Below are 12,881 nucleotides of genomic sequence, written 5' to 3'. Positions count from 1 at the left end.
CACACACACACACACACACGCACACGTACACACACACACACACACACACGCACACGTACACACACACACACACACACACACTTATACAGTATATATATATAGTATAATATAGTATACTATATTAATAAATTAAAAATATATTAAATTCATTTTGTCATTACAGAAGATTCAAGAAATATCTTGACTCATTTCTAAACTTATAACAATAGCTTTTAGTATAATATAATTAAAATAACTTTAGTCATACTAGTAGTAATTCTGTATGCTATATTAATAATAATTCTGCGGCCCAATGGTTAAGTTTTTATTTTAATATCATTAATTTAGTAATTTTAGTAATAATGTTCAGTAGTCATTCTGTGTGCTGTATGGACTTGCCGTTTCAACGTTCATCAGCGTCGTAAATCCTGCAAAGTTTTTCATATTTTCATTTTCCAAAAAACGATATACAATTATAAAACTAAACTTTGTATTATAATACCCTTTCATCAAATTACAAAATACTAGTTAGCGATTTTGGCTTCTGTGATTCTTTCTGATTTCTTTCCTCTGTTGAACACACAAAAGCAGATATTTTGAAGAATATATAGCGTTATTATTATTAAACGGTTAGTCAGTGGTGTCCATCGATTGTTTAATCACCAACATTCTTCAAAATATCTTCTTTTGTGTTGAGCAGAAGAAAGAAACAACATGAGGGTGAATAAATGATGACAGGGTTTTCATATTTAGGTGAACTGTCCCTTTAAGAGCAGGTGTGTCGTGTTGATATAGTGTGTGTCCACCAGATGGCGCAGTGAACATCACACACCAGCGCTTCAGTTCATTACTAACGTCAAGAGAAAGAAAGAAAGAAAGAAAGAAAGAGAGGAGACTACAGAGGGAGGAGTGGCTGTGAAAGTAGAGCCAGACGACTGAAGAAAACAGACACAATAAAAATGACATTGATAAATGAAAGCTGGCAAACCTTTCGAAGGCCTCTACGCTTCAGTCACACAGATCTACATTTGTTTTCAGAAGGCAATGCTAGTTATGAAGACATCAGTTCATGTATCTACTTTCAGTTTGAAAAGATAAGTACACATAGAGTCTCATATCCTGGGAGAAATGACCTTTTAGATAAAGTAGAGGAGTGATTTGATCGGACTGGTTTTCTTAACACTGACATGCATTATTGAGTGCAGAAGAAGCACAATCGACCATCGGATGGAGTGAGTCGAGTCCCAGGAGAGAAGAGCCGTGTTCCTCGGTGTCCTGCAGTAAATGAGGCCTGTCACCTGTTATTCTGACACCTGAGGCCTGAATATTTCATGCAAACGCTGTTGGTTCCAGGCGCTTTCCTGAAGACGGAGAAGGACCTTGACTGAAAGCTCTTTGAGTCTTTTGAGTTTTCTCACTGTCCTTGAGCCTAAAAGTGGGACAAAGGGTCATGCATTACTAAAGATGTGGAGAATAAGAGGTGCGTGTGTGTGTGTGTGTGTGTGCGTGTGCGTGTGTGTGTCCGCTGACCTGAAAGTACAAGAACCACCTTCATTACAATAGCTAAATGTGCATCAGTGTCATACATCATTCTAGTCCATTTAAATATCTGTTTTTTTATTACAGTTTTCACCATTTTACTGCCAGCCACACTATTCATTCCTATGGGATGTTCAGTAATTAACTAAATATGATTTATGAGGTGAAGAATTTCCAGTTTGGGATTTTTTGTTTAATAAATCTATAAATAAACTTTTGTAGGAATGTCCTGGTTTAAATGATATTGGACAACAATTTAATTCAGAAATTTAATGAATGGGCATTTTATATGGATGTTTCCTGGGGAAATTCTAAAATATAAAATGCAAAGAGATTATATAATTCTCTAAGCTCTATTGGTTCCTGTTGCTCACTCAGAAACAAAAGTCTTGAGAAGGCAAAAGTAACCAAGAGTTTAGTAAAGAGTCAGTTAAAAGACACGCTTTATCACCCTGTGGATACACATAAACTTAATCATAGATGACATTTATTAGATATATATCTAATGGCTAATGTACCAAGACCTCATAATGTAATTAAAGCATCGCTATAATGGTATTTACTCATTATATTTCCTTTCTCGTATAATGTTGTCGCGCGCACGATGCGTGCCAGCGTGTGCTTCATTAGGGTTCAGAAGCTGAATGTTAATCAGGTGCAGTGCCGGCATGTTCGTGTCTCCAGGGTAACCGTGCTGCAGCTTATGTGTGTGTGTGTGTGTGTGTGTGTGTGCCATTTGCATGCGCTGCCGTATCCATCCAGCTAAGAGCCTTTGTGTGTGTGCGTGTGTGTGTGGGTGGGTGTGTGTGTGCGCGCGCAAAATGCCGACACACTCCCAGTCCAACTGCGTGTTTTTTCTAGAGTGATTTGCGTTTTGTGTATGTGTGTAAGAGAGGTGATTCTTAATGATTTACTTGTTAAATAGCTGCCTGTATTTTAGTGCCTTATAAGCATGTTCACATGCACTAATTTTCACAAATCCTAATTATTCGATCCGACTTCAAATCCTTAAAGGTACAGTAAGCTACTTCTGGAAAATGCTGTTGAAAGTTGATCGCAAAGCACCATTATAAACTTGTAGCCAATCAGTAGTAGGGGGCGTGTCCACTCATGATGGAGGAGGAGAGAAAGACAATCAGCAGTAGGAGGCGTGTCCACTCATGCTGGAGGAGGAGAAGGTGAGCCAATCAGTAATAGGGGTTGTGTCCACTGGGGGAGGAGAGAGTAAGCCAATCAGTAGTAGGGGGCGTGTCCACTCATGCTGGAGGAGGAGAAGGTGAGCCAATCAGTAGTAGGGGTTGTGTCCACTGGGGGAGGAGAGAGTAAGCCAATCAGTAGTAGGGAGCGTGTCCACTCATGCTGGAGGAGGTGCTGCTACTACTGATTGGCTCACCTTCTCCTCCTCCAGCATGAGTGAAAAACGCCCCCTACTACTGATTGGCTTACTCTCTCCTCCCCCATCGTGAGTGGACACAACCCCTACTACTGATTGGCTCCCCTTTTCTTCCTCCAGCATGAGTGGACACGCCCCCTACTACTGATTGACTCACCTTCTCCTCCAGCATGAGTGGCCACGACCCCTACTACTGATTGGCTTACTCTCTCCTCCCCCATCATGAGTGGACACAACCCCTACTACTGATTGGCTCACCTTCTCCTCCTCCAGCATGAGTGGACACGCTCCCTACTACTGATTGGCTTACTCTTTCCTGCCCCATCATGAGTGGACACAACCCCTTCTACTGATTGGCTCACCTTCTCCTCCTCCAGCATGAGTGGACACGCCCCCTACTACTGATTGGCTTACTCTCTCCTCCCCCAGTGGACACAACCCCTACTACTGATTGGCTCAACATTCTCCTCCTCCAGCATGAGTGGACACGCCTCCTACTGCTGATTGGCTTACTCTCTCCTCCCCTATCGTGAGTGGACACAACCCCTACTACTGATTGGCTTACTCTCTCCTCCCCCAGTGGACACAACCCCTACTACTGATTGGCTCACCTTCTCCTCCTCCAGCATGAGTGGACACGCCCCCTACTGCTGATTGGCTTGCTCTTTTCTCCCCCATCGTGAGTGGACACAACCCCTACAACTGATTGGCTCACCTTCTCCTCCAGCATGAGTGGACACGCCCCCTACTACTGATTGGCTTACTCTCTCCTCCCCCAGTGGACACAACCCCTACTACTGATTGGCTCACCTTCTCCTCCTCCTGCATGAGTGGACACGCCTCCTACTGCTGATTGTCTTTCTCTCCTCCTCCATCGTGAGTGGACACGCCCCCTACTACTGATTGGCTACAAGTTTATAATGGTGCTTTCAGATCAACTGAGAGGAGAAGGTGAGCCAATCAGTAGTAGGGGTTGTGTCCACTCATGATGGGGGAGGAGAGAGTAAGCCAATCAGTAGTAGGGGTCGTGGCCACTCATGCTGGAGGAGAAGGTGAGTCAATCAGTAGTAGGGGGCGTGTCCACTCATGCTGGAGGAAGAAAAGGGGAGCCAATCAGTAGTAGGGGTTGTGTCCACTCACGATGGGGGAGGAGAGAGTAAGCCAATCAGTAGTAGGGGGCGTTTTTCACTCATGCTGGAGGAGGAGAAGGTGAGGGTTCAGATCAACTTTCAACAGCATTTTCCAGAAGTAGCTTACTGTACCTTTAAGGATTTGAAGTCGGATCGAATAATTAGGATTTGTGAAAATTAGTGCATGTGAACATGCTTATAAGGCACTAAAATACAGGCAGCTATTTAACAAGTAAATCATTAAGAATCACCTCTCTTAAATCCATCCGACTGAGCTCGATACCAATGAAGGGATGGTGTATACCTGGAATAATACCATCAATAGGGAAAAAATGAGCATGTAAATGCTTGAATCAGGCCTTCCCGCTTCAGTCTCTCCAGGACTGAAAAATGAAAAATGTAAATGTAAATGATCCTAAAGCTCTTGTCTCATCATAACCCTTCTTTTTCCAGTGATATTCCTCTGAGTTTTTCTTTCGTAATGTCTCTTTGCCAGTTTTTTTCACACTTGGCATGTTTGGTTGGATTAAAACGAACTCTGGTGCGATTGCTCTGTTAGTGCTGTAAGTGTGTGAACGCTGCCATCTGAACCCTGGTGCCACTAAACAAGATGAGTCTTGCTCCGCTTCCAAACGAACTCTCATGTGGTTCGACTGAAATGTGAACGCAACACGGACTAGATATGTAAACGACCTGTAAGCGTATCTGTTTTTTCTGGTCATAGTCACGATGTTGCCCATCACAGTTCGGTAAAGGGATTCTTAACGCTGTTTTGACAAATTTACAGATTTAATAAGCTCTTCATGAGTTTTCAGCTGGTCAAAATACCATCATGTGTAGGCTACGCACATGTAGCGAGCGCATTTAGCTCGAGCGAACCAAATTATAAGTGTGAACACACCCCAAATTTCCCTCTTGCTTTCTCTCCTCCCCCATCATGAATGGAAATGCCCCCTACTGCTGATTGGCTCACTTTCTCCTCCCCCATTATGAGTGAACACACCCTCTACTACTGATTGGCTCACCTTCTCCTCCTCCAGCATGAGTGGACACGCCCCCTACTGCTGATTGGCTTACTCTCTCCTCCCCCAGTGGACACAACCCCTACTACTGATTGACTCACCTTCTCCTCCTCCAGCATGAGTGGACACGCCCCCTACTACTGATTGGCTTACTCTCCTCTCCCCTAGTGGACACGCCCCCTACTACTGATTGGCTTACTCTCTCCTCCCCCAGTGGACACAACCTCTACTACTGATTGGCTCACCTTCTCCTCCTCCAGCATGAGTGGACACGCCCCCTACTACTGATTGGCTTACTCTCCTCTCCCCCAGTGGACACAACCCCTACTACTGATTGACTTACTCTCTCCTCCCCCAGTGAACACAACCCCTACTACTGATTGGCTCACCTTCTCCTCCTCCAGCATGAGTGGACACACCCTCTACTACTGATTGGCTCACCTTCTCCTCCTCCAGCATGATTGGACACGCCCCCTACTGCTGATTGGCTTACTCTCCTCTCCCCCAGTGGACACAACCCCTCCTACTGATTGACTCACCTTCTCCTCCTCCAGCATGAGTGGACACACCCCCTACTACTGATTGGCCAATCAGTAGTAGGGGGCGTGTCCACTCATGATGGAGGAGGAGAGAAAGACAATCAGCAGTGGGGGGCGTGTCCATTCATGCTGGAGGAAGAGAAGGTGAGCCAATCAGTAGTAGGGGGTGTGTCCACTCATGATGGAGGAGGAGAGAAAGACAATCAGCAGTAGGGGGCGTGTCCACTCATGCTGGAGGAGGAGAGGGTGAGCCAATCAGTAGTAGGGGTTGTGTTCACTGGGGGAGGAGAGAGTAAGCCAATCAGTAGTAGGGGCGTGTCCACTCATGGTGGAGGAGGAGAAGATGAGTCAATCAGTAGTAGGGGTTGTGTTCACTGGGGGAGGAGAGAGTAAGCCAATCAGCAGTAGGGGGCGTGTCCACTCATGCTGGAGGAGGAGAAGGTGAGCCAATCAGTAGTAGAGGGTGTGTCCACTCATAATGGGGGAGGAGAAAGTGAGCCAATCAGCAGTAGGGGGCATTTCCATTCATGATGGGGGAGGAGAGAAAGCAAGAGGGAAATTTGGGGTGTGTTCACACTTATAATTTGGTTCGCTCAAGCTAAATGCGCTCGCTACATGTGCGTAGCCTACACATGACGGTATTTTGACCAGCTGAAAACTCATGAAGAGCTTATTAAATCTTTAAATTTGTCAAAACAGCGTTAAGAATCCCTTTACCGAACTGTGATGGGCAACATCGTGACTATGACCAGAAAAAACAGATACGCTTACAGGTCGTTTACATGTCTAGTCCGTGTTGCGTTCACATTTCAGTCGAACCACATGAGAGTTCGTTTGGAAGCGGAGCAAGACTCATCTTGTTTAGTGGCACCAGGGTTCAGATGGCAGCGTTCACACACAGCACTAACAGAGCAATCGCGCCAGAGTTCGTTTTAATCCAACCAAACATGCCAAGTGTGAAAAAAACTGTCAAAGAGACATTACGAAAGAAAAACTCAGAGGAATATCACTGGAAAAAGAAGGGTTATGATTAGACAAGAGCTTTAGGATCATTTACATTTACATTTTACATTTTTCAGTCCTGGAGAGACTGAAGCGGGAAGGCCTGATTCAAGCATTTACATGCTCATTTTTTCCCTATTGATGGTATTATTCCAGGTATACACCATCCCTTCATTGGTATCGAGCTCAGTCGGATGGATTTGAGACTTTTACATGAAGCCTTTACAGTCTGATCGAGCCATCAATCCAAACGCCCTATTTGGTTCCATGTAAATGTGGTTAGTGAGACATTTTCTGTGCCTTTGCTTTCAGAAGTAAACTTATTTTCCTATAGTTCTGAGTCATGAACCAAACCAACCTCAGAGATGAATCATTGAACACAAGAGAACAGAATTAGAAAAGAGAACAAAATTAGAAGCAAAAAGGTGTTTGAAAATCATAAGTTCTTATATGAAACATTGTGAATGACATTTCTGAAAGAAACTTTTTGGTCCATTCACACCTAAACTATATTATCGTACAGCAATGGACGATAACGGATAACGATGCAGTTTTGTTTCGTCTACTGCTTTAAATGCTCAAGCTCTTTAAAGACCGGTGGATTCTGATTGGCTGCCAATATTGTTATCATTCATCAGCAGGATGATATCATTAATCTGAGTCTTATAGTTTTGTGGACTTCCCTATTCTCTTAAAATTAGACTTTAGTTGTAGTTATCGTTCATTCTTAGTGTGAATGGGCCTTTACAGTCATTGATTAAAAGTATGTTTTTAATTTGCTGTGAATGAATTTGATGGCTAAACCGTTTTATAAAAATATAAATACATTGACTTTGACGTCACATAATTTCATTAGTATATTATTTACATGCTAAAATCGCTTTGTCTGAGTAGAAAACGAATAGGATTTTACTTCTGGAACTGGATTGTTTTGCTCTCTGAACTTCTGCTCTGAAGTTTCTGGATCCAGGTTTTCCGTTTTTAGGGAGTGTTTGTTTCTGTCTGTTTTCACGGCATGTTTGCTAGCTGGGGCTTGTGTTTTTGTGCGAGTGTGTGTTTGACGCAGTGCCAGTGTTCTTGAGCTGTGTTGCCCAGCTGCAGGGCCCATCGCTGGTATTGGGGAAAAACAATCAGATAAATAGCATAGGAAGCGAGTGGCGGCTCATATGCTCCGCCCCTTCCTGCCGGTTCAGGACGGTCCCCTACCACAAGGGTCAGGATATTTCCTCCCTTTGTGTGCTCCCAAAATGTCCATCACCAACCCACTGAGGTCTGAGGTCTGCTCTCTCTAAAATGTCACCCTTTATTTTGCCTGGGCGCTGTGCTGTTGCTAAGCATGAGGTCATCGCATGACTCCAAAAGCACTGTGATGTCATAGTCCCGTTGACATCCAACATCCAACAAATCCAACCTGGACAACCTTGTGACAACTAGACACAAAATTAAACGTCAGATATACAGTCAGACCAAAAATTATTCAGACACCAGATATAATTTTTGATATATTTTTACTAGTGTGTGAAAACTAATATGTATAGTAAACTAACATATCATACCCAAAAATTATGACTACCAGGAAAATGTATAAAAATTTGGGACCAAAAATGATTCAGACACTTTAACTGACCATGTTTTGCTGAAGTGTTTTTTTTTAATTGCTAATACAACCTTTTTACACCACAGACTGAACCAAATGAAACCACTGCCAAAACCAGTGAAATATAAACTGATTTGATAACTCTGAGTTCTTATCATATTTTTTTACCATTTTCTAAACTTGAATAAACAGTGACGTGAGAAAATGTTGAAGGTGTCTGAATAAATTTAGGTTCGACTGTATAACTATGCAACGTATTCAAATGAAATTCATACTGACTCATGGGACCTGGCAGAAACCACAGAGAATAAACAAGAATAAACGCTTCTGCTAGAGGAACATTTACACGCAGCTTTGTTTGTCAGACAAGCAGAGCATCGCGAGACACAGAGGCAGACAGACAGACGAAAGCCCTCCCTGTGTCTCGCCCAGAGAAAGCAAGACAAAGACTTGTATGAGAGCAGCTTCAGTCTGAAGCTCACGAGCAAACGCTACCAAAACACATTCAGATATTAGGACAAATGTGTGTTTTGATCCTGCAGTCGACATGTAAACTGATCACTGGAGAAGAGAACAGGTGTCGTATAGCAGTTAGCTAAATAAATCCAAACAGAGATGTCCTTCATGTTGCCCCAACGTGTCTTTTGATTTGCCATTTTATCCTACTGTGGTTTAATACTTTATCTGCATAGATTAGTGGTTTTAAACTAGTGGGTTGCAACACAAAAATGTGTAGCAGGTTTGTCCACGATGAGCATGAGATAAGTGTAAATAATACAATATGGCTAACAATACATCCATGCAGAGTTATGATGGCAAAGTAAATAGGTGTGGCGAATTTTAAAAGGGAGGATAAAATGCTGCCCAAATCCCTTCAATGGTCAGATTTCTTGTTCAGCTGGATTCATTTTAATAGTGTTGTATAGATTTGGGCCATATTTTGCATTGGGTCACAATCTGATGCAGCATAACAGCAGCTCACTGTAAAAAAATAGGCTATATGATCAATAAGTTATGACAACATATGTTTTACATTGTTTTAACTCATCGAAATAAGTTAAGCAAAATTTTTTTTATATATATATATATATATATAAGTTATATTCAACAAGTCAGTTTAAAGTTGCAATGACTTAAATTTTTAGGCAGAAACTTTTTTTACAGTGTCTAAACTCAGTTATTTTAGTATCATTATTATAGTATTATAGTTTTTGTTAATATGTTGATACATAAAGTTTTAGTAAATTTGTGTTTTGTCATTTTTATTCGTTTTTAAAAATGTTTTATTTCAGTATTAGCCTACTTAGTTATTTTAATGCTTCAACTTAAACTAAACAAAAATGATAGTCAAACTGTTGCCTTTGCAACTCGATTTAACAAAAATAAGTTAGCGTTTACATTATAGTTTGCTAAACGAACATGTTTTTTATTGCTTTTAAGTTTTAGTTACTGATATTAACCCAGCCCTGTGTGTGTGTCTCTCTCTTGAGCGCACAAGTGAAAGTGTAAAGTAACGGCGGGAACGCGGGCGTGGGGGGCAGGGGCTCGCATTGGGGTCCGGGGCAGAAGAAAAGAAGAGGGATATGGCGCGTAAAGAACGAGAGAAAGAAAGAACGCGGGGTGGCCTCTGCGATGACATCATCCCTCGTTTGCATAAATCTCAGTCTGAGCGCTGATTGGTCACTGGCGGGAGAAACCGAAGCCGCTCGCGCTTTTCATCCTTTTCAATGCTTTCTCTCTCTCGCCCGGTACCGTGTGCGCGTGCGTGCGCGGATTCGCCCAGCGTCGTTTCATTCTCTGCTGCCAGGAGGAGACGCGCGCATCTCTTTATCGCCGGTAGACAGTCAGTCAGAGAGCTTCACAGAGTCTCTGTCAGAGCTTCACTCTACTGGTTTAAATCTCAACATTTGTTGCCGGTTTCGTCTCGATTCGCAGCGCTGACCACCGGGGTTCCGCTTGGAAAGAAACGGGAGGAGACGCGAGTACCGACTGGGCGTTGCTGGAGGAAAAGCGCTTTAAAATTCGGTAAGATTCCACCCTAGAAAAAAATGCGGTGATTAAGCGTTTTTCACTGTGCCAGAACGAATTAATAAATGTCAGTGTCAATTTAACAGATGCGTTTCATTCAACAGCATGATTTACTACTGAATGCATTGATATGTAAATGAATATTTATGAGTTCTTGTTCAGATCGGTCATTATAATAGAATTGCCGGTGGAATAGCCTAAATGAGATCATCAGATGAAAATGCCACTGAAGCGATCAGGTTTCACACCGGTTTGATTTATAGGCTTAAATCTATTGCACGCAACCTGTTTGGTTGTTTTAGCTGTTTTAATGCGTGTTAAACGGCATATATTGTCTTCTTTTATTCCGTGTTGCCTTGTTCATCCTTTCAGTCCGTTTCAATGGTGGATGTCTGGGCGGTGACGCCAAACCCACTCGTGCTGTGGCCGAATTTAATCACGGACAGTCCTTCAGAAAACATATATAGGGCTGACAGAAGATGATATAGAAAATATAATACAGTTTTCATGAGTGTTATGCTTTTTTGTGTGTGTGTGGAACAGATGCAGTGAAACTTTCCGCTCGTCCGTTTACTCGAGCTCTTTTGTTCTACGCCTCCTCCACCACCCGCACGCTCCACATACAATATATTCACACACCCGCTCCATACACAATATATTCACACACCCGCTACATACACCATTTATTCACACACCCGGTCTATTCTTCGGTCTATAGGAGTATATAGTATAAAAACCATAGGCTACCGACTGAATGTACCAGTAGCCTATATGAAGGCTTTATTATAGGCTACTGGATCGTATCAGAATTTAAATATATTTACATATTTAATCCATACAAGTATGTGTGTATCTGCTTTTTAAGTAAAACAAAACTCAACATAATGACCTCATGCAGGCTTAAAAAATAAACGTTCCAATGGGGAGTTTTCGCAATGATTCCATAGAACCATTTTTAGTTCCCCAAAAAACCTTTCATGTAAAAGAAGAACCATTCTTTTCTTAGTTTTAATAACATTTTTAACATCAAACGAATCTTTTTCCACAATAAAGAGCCTTTTGTTTCCGTGGAAAGATTCCATGGATGTTAAAGGTGTTTCATGGAACCATCAACGCTGATAAAGACGAGTGCAACGATACTGCAGGAATTAATTAAGGGACGCAACCTTCCAAAATACTCGCCGGTGGTGCAGTTTTTCTGTCTACACCCTGTTCATTTATACGAGATACAGACTACAGTTAACAACCAGCAGCTCGATATCATCCAATAGACTACCGTGAAGTATTAATATTTCTGCATATAAAAAACAAACAGGAGCGATATCTGACTGCATTATTTTGTTAGAAATGTACTTTGAGTTTAGAGAGGATCCCGAGTGACCTTTTTGCACAGGGGTATTTTTTCGCTCTATGTTGGTATTTTCATTGTTTAGGGCCAGTGAAAATCAACAGGGTGTTTTCTTGCCGTTGCTTTCTTCTCAAATCGCTACGCAATGTGAGTCAAAATGAAGCGTTTCGCAGCAGGTGCAGGTTGGTTTGGCTTCTTCATGCTGCTAAATCTTGGCTTTGTAAGTCAGTTCATCCTATTGTCTTGCTTAATAGTTCCCTACTCTCTTCTCTGCAAACAAAAGGTTTAAGACGGATGCCTCGACCCCCTGAGGCCTTCATCTCACAGCTCCAGATATATCTCTTCTGCTTTTGTTTGGGATATTGTTTATCATTTTAGGGAGGATTAAATGATTCTAGTAATACAGACTATATTTAAGATGTCAGTGTAGGCTATATGAATTCAGAATATGCAAGGGCAAATATCTCTCTAATTATTTCAGATCCATTTTTGTTCCAGTGTCATTGTTCTGTCATATTATGATCCCGATACAATGCTGTGGCTGTCTAACTCCGGCCTACAGGGATTAGGCTCTTGGGGGGTCGGCATTGCCAGCAATTACAAATGTGTCATGGCATGATGGGTAGTGTGACTGTATGAGTATGAGGGGAGGGGGGGGATTGGCTCTGGCTTTGCTAGAGAACAATTTACAGCAAATGACATCAGAAAGGTCAGATCCTCGTTTAAGAATATCTAAAATGACATAAGAGAATGTGACTAATATGCATTATCTGGCCCACCAACGTTTGTTTGCTCACTGTACACTCTTAAAAATAAAGGTTCTTATTGGCAACGTTGGTTCCATGAAGAACCTTTAAGGTTCCACTGAAGTGTCTCGGAACGCGCAGCTTTGTATGATACGTTGACGTTTTCAACTGAAACAGGAAGCTAAGGCAGGACATATTGAATGGCCCCTCCCCGTTTTCAAATAGCCAATAGCGTTTAGTTTACCTCATACTTGACAGCACCATGGAAGCGAATCCTTGTGCTGATGATAAGTTGAATTCAATTGTAGAGGAGTGAATAAATTCTAGTCATTTCAATCTTAACCAACGTACAGTTGGAAAACTAAATAAAACTCAAGTGTTTGAGCAACCGAACACACATCTCCAACTCATATTGCTCTGTGACATGTCAACGGTTGCTTTGGACAGGTGGTATTTATAGCTTAGGGGGCAGAGCTTTAAGACACACCTAGCCAACATTCGGGCAACGTCTTTAAGCGTCGGTCGGCTTAGTTTTTCGTTGTGTCCCGCACTGTTGGC

General features: G+C 42.3%; 1 protein-coding gene across 2 annotated transcripts in view; it reads left to right on the top strand.

The window, feature by feature from the left end:
- Positions 1-9,750: 9,750 nt before the first annotated feature.
- Positions 9,751-12,881, top strand: part of prr36b (proline rich 36b) — a 30,615-nt gene continuing 27,484 nt past the window's right edge. Inside the window, exon 1 of one of the 2 annotated variants that reach the window (XM_077202137.1) lies at positions 9,751-10,226. The gene's annotated coding sequence lies outside the window, so the exon portion shown is untranslated. The remainder of the gene's footprint in view (positions 10,227-12,881) is intronic. The other variant, XM_077202135.1, reaches the window with a different exon arrangement.

Source organism: Siphateles boraxobius, unplaced genomic scaffold (assembly GCF_051911475.1).
Source record: "Siphateles boraxobius isolate OS27281-9 unplaced genomic scaffold, OSU_SipBor_1 49, whole genome shotgun sequence".
NCBI classification, from domain to species: domain Eukaryota; kingdom Metazoa; phylum Chordata; class Actinopteri; order Cypriniformes; family Leuciscidae; genus Siphateles; species Siphateles boraxobius.
Note: the sequence above shows the minus strand (reverse complement) of the source record. Positions and strands in the feature narration are given on the sequence as shown.